Genomic DNA, 12,603 nt, shown 5'->3' with positions numbered 1-12,603 from the left:
GCCTACCCGTCCGTATGGATGGGTAGACGTTGTGCAGAGAAGTTGCCTTGGTGAGTGCTTAGATAGCAGGAGATTTCTCCGTTATCAATTGGAGTCGTAGGTCTAGGCTCGATTAGGGTCGGTGTCTTTTGTTGTTGTATATGTTGATGTATTTTGACCATGGCATGTATATGTTGGAGTTATATGATTTGTATCCGTTGTGGCTGTTGAGATATTATATATATATATATATATATATATATATATATATATATGCATGTATGTTTGGCTTTTGGATTTTTATGTTAGACATAACGTCTATTTCTTGAATATTCATTATATTCGCGTGTTTTATCGCTTTAATAGAAATAGGGCTTTACAAGTTGGTATCAAAGCCGTGGTCAGGTCTTGTCCGGACTAGTATCCATTGAATTTTCTGTTAGTATACAAATGGTAATGAGTTACCTTCGGTACTAGTTTTGTTGTGTTGTTGTTCTTATCCGTTGGTTGTTTTTCCCGTTGTATGCGACATGTATGAAAGTACCGTCGGTACTTGTTCCGGTGTTCCGTTCTTTTAGGAGGGTCTCGAGCTAAGTAGGGAGAAGCGGCATACTCCGGGTATCTTTTGGATAGAGAAGCTCGGTTGTTTGTGGTTGTGGTTTCGCAAAGTTGAAGAGCTTTCGAGGTTTTGTCCGTACATCAATGAGGAGGATGCTATGGTTTCTAAGTGTGTGAAGTTCGAGAGCGGTTTGAGGCCCGATATCTATCGGTACATGTGTATTCGGGAGATTCGAGACTTCGATACTTTGGTGCACAAGTGTCGTATGTTTGATGAAGCCGGAAAGATCAAGGTGAACCATTATAAGGCGATGAATGATAAGAAGGGAAAGAGTCATGGATTTGGGAAACCGTATAACAAGGACAAAGGCAAGAAGAAAGAAAGTGGTGGAGGCTCTAAGTTGAATGTTGCCGAGGTTAAATGCTTTAAGTGTGGCAGATTGGGTCATTTTGCTAGTGATTGCGGGAAGGGTGATAGATGCTACAAGTGTGGGAAAGCGGGTCACAAGGCTTTTGAGTTTACTTATGTTGAGAAGGAGATCACTTGCTACAATTGTGGGGAGAAGGGTCATATTAGTACTAAGTGTACCAAGCCGAAGATGGCGACGGGGAAGGTGTTTGCACCGAATGCGGAAGAGGTGGAGCATCCGGATAATCTCATCTCGAGGTATGTGTTTTATCAATAGTACTCCTTTGATTGCAATTATTGATACCGGGTGCTACTCATTCTTTTATTGCGGTTAGTTGTGTTGAGCGTTTGGGTTTGGTTGTGACTCGGTTGTCTCGAGGGATGGTTATCGACACCCCGACTAGTGGTTCGGTAACTACTTCTTTTGTGTGTGCTAAGTGTCCCGTTAGTTTTGGTAACGTTGATTTTGAGTTGAATCTTGTGTGTCTTTCGTTGAAGCATATGGACGTGATTTTTGGCATGGATTGGATGTTGACTTTTGGTGTTAACATTAATCGTTTGACCAAGAGTGTGACGTTTTCTAAGCCGGTAGCCGAGGAAGGTGGGAAATTCTTGACCGCGGAGCAAGTGAAGAGGTCTTTGGATGGTGAAGCTAGTGTGTTCATGATGTTTGCTTCCTTGAAGGAGGGTAGTGAGAAAGGAGTTGGTGATTTGCCGGTAGTGCAAGAGTTTCCCGAATTTTTCCGGACGACATTACCGAATTACCGCCAGAGAGGGAAGTTGAGTTTGCAATTGATTTGGTACGGAACGAGTCCTATTTCGATTGTGCCGTATCGGATGTCCGCATCGAGTTGGGTGAGTTGAAAAAGCGAGTTGGAAGAGTTGCTCGAGAAGCGGTTTATCGGGCCGAGTGTTTCTCTGTGGGATGCTCCATTTTTGTTGGTTAAGAAGAAGGATGGAAGCATGAGGTTGTGTGTGCATTATCGGCGAGTTGAATAAGGTGACGATTAAGAATCGGTATCCGCTTCCGAGGATTGATGATTTGATGGATCAGTTGGTTGGTGCGGAAGTGTTCGGCAAGATTGATTTGAGGTCGGGATATCATCGATTAGAGTAAAGGCGAAGATATATCTAAAATTGCATTCCGAACGAGGTATGGACACTATGAGTATTCCGTGATGCCATTTGGAGTGTCTAATATGCCAGGTGTCTTCATGGAGTATATGAATAGAATATTTCATCCTTTTCCGGACCGCTTTTTGGTGGTGTTTATAGATGATATTTTGGTGTATTCGAAGTCGGAAGAAGAGCATGCCGAGCATTTGAGGATTGTGTTGGGAGTCTTGAAGGAGAAGAAGTTGTTTGCTAAGTTATCGAAGTGTGAGTTTTGGTTGCAGGGAAGTGAGTTTTCTTGGTCATGTGATTTCTAAAGGTGGAATTGTCGTGGATCCGTCGAAGGTTGATGCGGTGTTGCGGTGGCAATCACCTAAGTCTCGTTTTTGAAGTTAGAAGCTTTCTTGGGTTGGCAGGTTATTATCGGAGGTTCATTGAGGGATTCTCTAAGTTGGCGTTGCCATTGACGCGATTGACTCGGAAAGGACAAGCTTATGTTTGGGATGCTAAGTGTGAGCGAGTTTCCAAGAGTTGAAGAAGACGTTGACTTCGGCTCCGGTTGTTGATTTTGCCGAATCCGAAGAAATCGTTTGTTGTGTATTGTGATGCTTCTAAGATGGGTCTTGGTGGTGTGCTTATGTAGAATCGTCGAGTTGTAGCTTATGCTTCGAGGCGAGTTGAAGGTGCATGAGAAGAACTATCCGACTCACGATTTGGAATTAGTGTAACGCCCCATTTTAATTCTATTATTTTTAGTAGATGTGTGAATATTTTTATATGACTTTATTTGTTATATATATGATTTTATGTGAAATATAAATTTTATATGATTTTTATGTGATATATGTTGTGATGCTATTTTATTATATGATTTATGGAGTTGTGTTTTATTTGAATGAATATTGTTTTATTATTTGATAAGATAGTAAGAGAAATAGAAATAATATAGAAATAGTGTTTATTTTGGTTTAAGGGGAATAATGAGGAATTAAAAGAAATCAAGGGAGTTAAGAGAAAAGAGAGGTTTTAGTTTACGGTAAAAACGAAAGTCGAAACAAAAAACATTTTCACGTGAAAACTCTAGAAAAGCTGGTTTTGGAGAGAAGGAAGAGAAAGCTAGGAGAAGAGCTAGGAAGAGAGGATCCAACCAATTTTTTTTGTAGAATTTGCCGAGATAAGGTAAGGGTGGGATTCCTTTCAATAATCGTGGTATATAATTACGAAATTTGATGAATTGTTGTTCTTGGTTTTAGGGTTAGAAGTTTTATGTTAATTGAGGAAAATATGATGAATTGTGTTGTTTGATGCATGTTTCTATGTTGTTTTGGTTGCTATGTTGTATATAGAACCCGTAAACATTGTTCTAATTCATTTTGGGTGATTAGGGGATCAGAAATTGGGTTTTTTGGGGTGAAAATGGTGTTAAAATCGTAACAAGAGATGAAAAACTCGCCGTAAATTCGCTATTAGCGAAACTCTGGAACATTTTCGCTATTAGCGAAATTGTCCAAAGGACAACATTTTCTCGTTTCGCGTTCTTGCGTCTTTTTCACCCGTTTCTGTTTTGAATTAGCTTTAGGTGTAAACATAAAAGTTGTAGATAATTGAGTTAGCTTTCTAATGGCTTTGGAGTTACTAGAAAATTATTTGTAGATTTTGAGTTATGATGAAAATAATCCAAGTGGGTCTTCAGAAAATTTTAAGAAAACTTAGCATAACTAATCTCTAGTTAGTCCAAAAACTTACGGTTGGTTTCCCAACTTCAAACTTAAGTGTTAGGGATTTAGTTGAGGTGTTTTATGGATATTTGACTTATGTTCTATTGATCAAAACTTAATTGCTTTTGAAGGAGGTTTTGAACTTTGAGACGAATGTAATTGATTTTATATATATGCTATGTTGTTGATTTCCGTTGTTGACGTTGTTGTATCATCTAATGTCGAAGTTGGGGAGTGTGTCATAATTGTTGTAGGCACATATGTTGTTGTTGTAGTTGTTGTTGAAGTTGTATGTTGATATACACAAGTCGAGTCCATATGCATACTCATGTTACGTTGGGGGGCTTATGCCCCGGAATGTTCATCATTCAAACCGTTGGGGGCTTATGCCCCGGAATGTTTATCATTCACTTGTTGGGGGCTTATGCCCCGGGATGCTTTAACCATCCAAACCTTGTTGGGGGCTTATGCCCCGGAATGCTTAGCATTCAACGTGCGTAGATTGGAACCACATGCATGATGCATTAGTTGTTGTCGTTGTTGCATTGTCAAGTTGTTGTTGTCGTTGTCGCATTGTCGAGTTGTCGGTGTCGTTATTGATAACGAATTTGTTGTTGTTGTTCAGGCGTTGTTGAAGAGGATTATGTTGTTGCTATATGTATACGTTTATATACATTATTAATGATGCTTGCCGTGATATGTTGTTGTTTCATTAATTTGATGAATTATATATTATTATTATTGGATGTGTTTCTCACCCCTTCGCTTGAAAATTGTTGCTCTTCGTATGGGTAACTTGCGGGTAATGATGGCTTGTAGGTTGGTTGGCTCAAGTGTCTAGGGCTCGATACATATTAGGATGGGGATCGTCGCGAATGTTTTCTTCATTTCTTTTATGTATCATGTTTTAAAAAAACTTGGTTGTTGGAGTTTATCCTTGTTGAAAATTATGTTTATTATCTTGAGGCCTTTGTGCCAAGAATTACATTGATGTTGAATTATATTTTCTAAAAGAATTATTCCGCCGCAGCTTTAAGATATTTTAAATGTTGGTTAAAATAAATAGTTATTTTCTATTTATGAAATTTTGAAAAGCGAGTGTGACACTCCGTTGTATGATTTACTCGATTATTATAATCAATATTACGTTGTTGGGAGAACAGGGTGTTACAATTAGCGCCGTTGTGTATGTGTTGAAGATTTGGAGGCATTATCTCGTATGGTTCTAAGTTTGAGGTGTTCGGTGATCACAAGAGTTTGAAGTATTTGTTTGACCGAAGGAGTTGAATATGAGGCGAAAAGATGGTTGAAGTATCTTAAGGATTTCGATTTTCGGTTGAGTTATCATCCCGGAAAGGCAAATGTTGTTGTTGATGCCTTGAGTAGGAAGTCGTTGCATATGTCCGCTTGATGGTTAAAGAGTTGGAATTAATTGAGCAATTTCGAGATTTGAGTTTGATTAGTGAGTTGATGTCGGATGTTGTGAGGTTAGGGATGTTGAAGCCGATGAGTAATAGTTTGGAAGAGATTAAGAATGGACGAAGGAAGATTTGGAACTTGTAGATCTTGTGGCATTGGTTAATCAAGGCAAGGGTGGAGACTTCGGGTTGGATAGGAATGGTGTTTTGATGTTTCGTGATCGTGTTTCAGTGTACCGGATGTTCTTGAGCTTAAGAGACGGATTTTGGAAGAAGGTCACGAAGTAGTTTGAGTATTCATCCGGGAGCGACTAAGATGTATTAGGATTTGAAGAAGTTGTTTTGGTGGCCTGGAATGAAGAAGGAGATCGCGAGTTTGTGTATGCTTGTTTGGTTTGTCGAAGCCTAAGATTGAACATCGAGACCGTCGGGTTTGGTGCAACCGTTGTTTGTACCGAAGTGGAAGCGGGATAGTATCTCTATGGATTTTGTTGGAGCTTTGCCGAAGACTCGTGAAGGGTTTTGATTCGATTTGGGTGATTGTTGATCGATTGATGAAGTCGGCACATTTTGTTCCTATCAAGACCGGTATGCTCGGTGGCGAAGTTGGCTAAGATCTACATTGAGAAGATTGTTAGATTGCATGGTATTCCTTCTAGTATTGTGTCGATCGGGATGCGAGGTTTACTTCCAAGTTTTGGGAGAGTTTGCAAGCGGCTTTGGGAACTAAGTTGAGGCCGAGTTTTGCTTATCATCCCTGCATCGATGGTCGGACGGAGAGGATTTGTTCGAGTTTGCAAGATTTGTTGAGAGCTTGTGTGTTGGAGCAAGGTGTCGGTTGGGTCGAATGTTTACCATTGATTGAGTATACTTACAACAACAGTTTTCAAACTAGTATCGGAATGGCACCATTTGAGGCTTTGTATGGTCGGAGGTGTAGGACTCCGTTGTGTTGGTATGAGTCGTGTGAAAGGGCTTTGTTCGAACCGGAAGTTGTGCAAGAGACTAATGAAAAGGTTAAGATGATTCAAGAGAAGATGAGAGCGTCCTAGAGTAGGCAAGAAGAGTTATCATGATAAGAGGAGGAAGGACATTGAGTTTCGGGTTGGTGATCATGTGTTTTTGAGAGTGAATCGTGTAACCGGTGTTGGTCGTGCTTTGAAGTGTCGGAAGTTGACTCCTCGTTTTGTTGAACCATTTGAGATTGTCGAGAAGGTTGGGGTTGTAGCGTATCGGATTGCGTTACCTCCATCTTTGTCGAATCTTCATGATGTGTTTCATGTGTCTCGGTTGCGGAAGTATGTGTATGATGCGTCTCATGTAATTCAAGTGGATGATTTGGAAGTAAGGGATAATTTGACCGTTGAGACTTGGCCGGTTAGGATTGAGGATCGGGAGGTGAAGCGTTTGCGTGGCAATGAGATCGTTTTGTTTAAAGTGATTTGGGTTTGACCGACCGGTGAGAGTGCCACTTAGGAATCGGAGAGTAGGATGAGGGTTTCGTATCCCGAGTTGTTTCCTTCGAGTAATTTTCGAGGGCGAAAATTCTTTTAGTGGGGAGAGTTGTAACAACCCGATTTTTCGCTATATTTATTTTATTATTTATTTAATTCTCCTATGTGTGTTAATATGTGCTCTTATGTGATTATTTTCCTCTCGTGTGTATTTTTGGTTGGGAATTGTAGAATTCGATGTTAGAAGGGTATTTCGGTCATTTTGGACTCGGGGGTATTTTGGTCATTTTATGAGTATGGGTGATTTAGTAATTTCGATGAGGATTATTTTTAGTGCTTAGGGAGAGTGGTTATTTTACTAAGTGCTAGGGAGTTGTAGTGAATTGTTTTATTACCGGTAAGTGACTCGTTAGTATGACATTTTTACTCGTTAAGTGAGTAGTAACATTTTGGTTTAGATTAGTAATGGGTTAGGCCCATTAAGGCATTGTGAGTTGAGCCCAATTTTGTAGAGCCTATATAAACACTATTCTTTGAGAAAATAGGGTTTACACCAACATTTTCATTTGGTAGAAGAGGTAGAAAGAGAAAGAGCAAGAGAAGAGAAAAGGTTTGAAGAAGGAGAGCTAGAGAGAGCTAGAGATTCAAGTTGTGGGAGCTAAAGTGAAGCCATAGTTTGAATTTGTGAAGAATCAAGGTAAGGGGGTTAGTTTTGATCATAATCACTTAGTTGTAGATTCTACCCTAATTCTTTATTTAAGTGCTTATTTGAATAATTGATTATTGTGGAATTAATTGGTAAATTAGTGCTTATGTTGTGATGCAATGTTTGGGTATGTAAATTGAATGTTAATTGAGTTGTTGATGATGAAATTGCAAGCTTAAATCATGTACATATGTATGCTTTGTGTTTTGCCCAAAAATTGATGATATGAGATGTTGTTGTTGATGAATTGTGATGAATTCATGATTGGTTGTTGTTGTTGATGTTGTGAGGTGTTGTTGTTGATGTTAGAAACCTTGGGTAACCATAATCTTTGATGTTGTTAAGAATTTGTGTTGTTCTTGAGCTTTTCATAAAAATGGGTCAAATGATGATTTTTGTTAAGAGGATGTTGTGGAGCAAGTTTTACATGATTTTGAGTGTCTTTTCATGTTTAGAAATGTTTAAACAAACTTTGGGATTAAATTTGAGCTTGGGGAAGTCAAAATTGGGGTTTTGGGGTGAAAAAATGGGTTTTTCCCGTAACGGGACTGTCCCAACTCGCCACAGCTGAGCTGGAGGCGAGTTGGAGGCGAGCAGAGGTGCTCCTCGTGAGCTTACTCGCCTCGCGAGTAGATTTACTCGTTGGGGCGAGCCGCATGGCGGCGCATCCCCTGTTTCGCACGTTTCTGTTTTGAATTGGCCTTCAGTGTAAACATGAAAGTTGTAGATAATTTTGTTAGCTTTCGAGTGGCTTTGGTTTGACTTGAAAATGATTTTTGGTTTTTGAGTTATGATGAAAATACTCCAAGGGGGTCTTAGGGAAATTTTACAAAAATTCTGCATAACTATTTCTAAGTCAACCCTAACCTTATGGATTGCTTCCAAGCTTCGAAACTTGAGTTTTATGAGTTAAATTAAGGTGTTTAATGGTATTTAAACTATGATATGATGGATCTAACTTGTTTTGATTCGAAAATGGAAATTTCTCGAAAAGTGATAAAGTGATACGAACTTTGTGATTTTAATGATTGTTATAATTGGCCGGTGAAACGCCCGAGTATACTCTACTACACTTATATGTGGCCTAGAGGTATACTTAGTTGAGGCATTGGATCTTATTTGCTTGGTTTTTGAATTGTTTGTCTCAATTATTCTTTTTATGTTGCACATGAGAGACGAACTCGTCGAAAATGGTTCTTTAAATCCAATTACTTTATAAATCTTTCGTGAATGGTTTTATATGATAAGTGGATGGCTGTTGAAGGTTGAATATGATGTTTATCATGAAATGTTGTGTTGTTCTATTTTACTTGGTTTATGAGGAGTATATGGAAATGTTGTGATATTTTGTAGTTGATGTTAATAGATATTGATATATGTCGATGACTCTTATTTGAATTGTGATTGGTTGAATGTGTGGACTTGAATACTTGATAATGCAATGGTTGTTGAGATAGTCAATGTAATTGGAGGTGTACTTTTACATTGTCGTTGGTAGTTGTGCATTATCGAGTCATTGTCGTATGTCCATGCATCATGATCATATTGAGTCATATGTTGAAATGTAAAAGGAGATGGACTTTTACATAAGTGAATTGTAAGAGGAGATGAACTCTTACATATGATGTTTTTGTTGCATCATGGGTGACGACCTTGAGGAGATTTGGTACCACATGCATATATGTGTCGAGTATAGACGCATTGCATATTGAAATGATGTCTTGTTGTGATATGTGAATGATGTTTGTTGGTGATGAACGTGTTTGATAAGTGCTAGTTGTGATACTTGAATTTGTTGTATGAATATAGTTATGGAAGTTAATTGTTCATGCAAACTATTTGAGAATTGAATTGAATTATTTATGTCAACTATTATTATGATTAATGTAAAGCTTACCCCCAATGGTTTTTGCCGCCTACTGTCCGTATGGATGGGTAGACGCCGTGCGGAGTAGTTGCTTTGGTGAGTGCTTGGATAGCAGGAGCTTTCTCCGTTATCAATTGGAGTAGGTCTAGGCTCGATTAGGGTCGGTGTCTTTTGTTGTTGGATTGTTTCTTTTGTTGTTGAAGTTGTCCATTTCTTAGGACTTGGAGGATTTATATGTTGATGTATTTTGACCATAGCATGTATATGTTGGAGTTATATGATTTGTATCCGCCGTGGCTGTTGAGATATTATATATATATATATATATATATATATATATATATATATATATATATATATATATATATATATATATATATATATATATATATATATATATGCATGTATGTTTGGCTTTTGGATTCTTATGTTAGACGTAGCGTCTATTTCTTGAATATTCGTTATATTCGCGTGTTTTATCGCTTTAATAGAGATAGGGCGTTACATCTAACAAAATACTTATGATAAGTAAGCAAGTGACTATTAAGTTTCAAGACAAAGACCAAATGCGTAACAAAAAAGGTAAAACCTATGTGCAATCATAAATAACGAAGAAATCGTCAATTATATAGATTATCCTCATCAATTATATAGATAATCCTCTATCATATCAACACCTTCATCTTCATCAATCTCATCATTTCACCGTTAATGAACCGGGTCATGGGTACAAATCGGATCATTTGATGAATCAACAATAATTGACCCATAAATAAAATAAACAAAATTCTCCAATTTTCAACGAGATTTCATGATTTTGATAGGATTTTACCGGTTTTTGGGATTCTTTATGGATTTGAGTCGTTGAAGCTAAGTAAAGTCGCAAAATCATGAATTTTGTGACTTAATTGCGAATTTGTTAACTGTAACACCCTCCCTTTTATTTAATTATTTTTATTAAGTTAAAATTTATTTATGTGATTTAATTATTTATAAGAGGTGTTAGTATTTTATTACGTGGCATATTTCTATTATTTATTAGAATATGAGAATTATTAGTGTAAGTAGAATTGGGGGTTAGAATAGAAAGGAGATTAAGTTGTTGGGCCCAAATAGATTTAGAAAGAATAGAAAGGTTATAAATAGAGGAAGTTAGGTTGAGAGAATAGTTTTCAACGTACGTTCAAGTTTTGGAGAAAAGAGGAGAAAAGCCAAGAGAAGAAGAGGAGAAGAGAGAGCTGCGATTTCTGCAAAATTAAGGTAAGGGTGAGACTATCTTGCTTTAATATTAAGTTGTAAATCATTAGATTACATCTAACAAAGTTGGGGAGAGTTTGTGAGATTAAGAGGATTAGGGTTTTGAGTGAAGAATTGAGGATTAATGGATGAAAATTGTTAGATTGATGTAGAAGCGTGAACAATCCTTAGATAATCCGTAGAATGATTATTGGAATAGTTTTGAGGTTTAAAACATATGATTAGATGAGAAGTCGGTGAGTTTAAGAATTAGGGTTTATGAGCGATTTTGATGATTAGATGATGAAGAACCGTAGAATTGATGAGAGAATCATGAACAGACCTTAGATATTCCATAAGAATGTTATTAGAAGTAGTTTGATGGTTAGAAACATGAGAATAGATGAAAAGTTGAGATTTTTAGGATTTTGGCCGTATCGACACAAATCGCTCGCAATGACGAGCAAATCGCTCGCAATGGCGAGTAACCGGTAGCCACTCGCAATGGCGAGCAAATCGCTCGCAAAGTGGCGAGTAATACCGAAGCTCGCAATGGCGAGCAAATCACTCGCAATGGCGAGTAACCGGCGAAATCATGATGTTGCATTTAGGCCAAGTTTTAGGTGGTTTTGAGTGCCTTAATAGTTATGAGTTGATCCTAGAAGTATGTTGAAGATTGTCTAGGACATTAGGAGCTGTCCAGAAACCAAACTAATATGGTATAGGTTGTGATTAATATGATATTGATAAATATGCTTATATGATTCTTTTTGATGATTAAGTTGATATGATACATTTCTTTAATGATGATATCATATTCGAGCACCGCTATATGCCGTATTTGCCGCCGTTTGTTGCCGTTGAACCTTGATTTAATGTTATAAGTAAAGTGACGTGTTATAAATACATTAAGTAAATACTTGTGATGTTTAAAGTTAGTGTAATGCATTCAATGATGATAATATGTTGTGAACTGTCCATACGATGTCCATGTTGCTGTTGAGTTTTAGTGAAGATGTATAAGTCGGTCTAAGTTGTCATGATTTAAGAAGCCGTCCATTTTAATGGAATTGTATAAGATGTTCATGTTGTTGTCCAAGTTGTAGGAAGATTGTGTCGTTGCATAGTCGGTGATGGGGGCTTAATGCCCGACGGGTTCTTTATGACCTTAGCGATGGGGGCTTAATGCCCGACAGGTTCTTTATGACCTTAGCGACGGGGGCTTAATGCCCGACAGGTCCAAATATGACCTTAGCGAAGGGGGCTTAATGCCCTGGTGGTACCACATGCATATTGAAGTTGTCTAAGTTGTTGTTGAAGTTGTCTAAGTTGTTGTTGAAGATGTTGTTGCATTGTAGAGTCGTCATAACTTATATTTGATGATGATTTAATGATGATGTTTGTTTAAGAAGTTGATTACGAACTTAATTATGAAGTTGTTTTCGATAAATGATATGCTTTGATAATGATACTTATGTGAAATACATGATGATGCTTATGATTATATTTGGTGTTAGATGTTGATGCTTATGATCATTATATGTGTTGATGTTTGTAATTAATATTTGATGATGTATGCCGATGTTTATGAATTAGTAATTGATGTTATATGATGATGTTTACGTCTATAATTAAGATGATATAAGATGAAGTGTATAACTAATGTAGGAGATTAATGATGCTAGTTAATGGAGTATAAGATATGTTAATGATGTTTAAGTTGTTGAATGTACTTTATTTGATTTATATGTTTAATATTATTGTTTGAGAAATCTCACCCCTTCGCTTGAAAATGTTGCCCTTCGTATGGGTAACTTGCAGGTAATAAAGACTAGAAGTGTTCGTGAGTGGACTCCTCACTTGTGTCTAGGTTCTACGATACGTAACGGGATGAGACTTACTTTCATATCTATTCCTTACGTGTCTTTTATGAACTTTTTATGAATAAGTATTGAACCAAATTATGAGATTTTCCGATAAGGCCTCGCGTGCCAAGACTTTATTCATGTCGAACTATTTCCGCTGCGTATTTCCAGACTTTTATGATGTTGAACCTGGAAGGATATTTATTAATATCTATTTTATGACTTTAAAGTAGTATGTAACATTCCGTTTATGATTTAAATACTCTGATTTAATATGAGA

The sequence above is a fragment of the Medicago sativa genome, chromosome 8 (assembly GCF_051527215.1).
Source record: "Medicago sativa cultivar Bolivia chromosome 8, Bolivia_mono, whole genome shotgun sequence".
Classification (NCBI taxonomy): Eukaryota; Viridiplantae; Streptophyta; class Magnoliopsida; order Fabales; family Fabaceae; genus Medicago; species Medicago sativa.
This window is presented reverse-complemented; position numbering follows the sequence as displayed.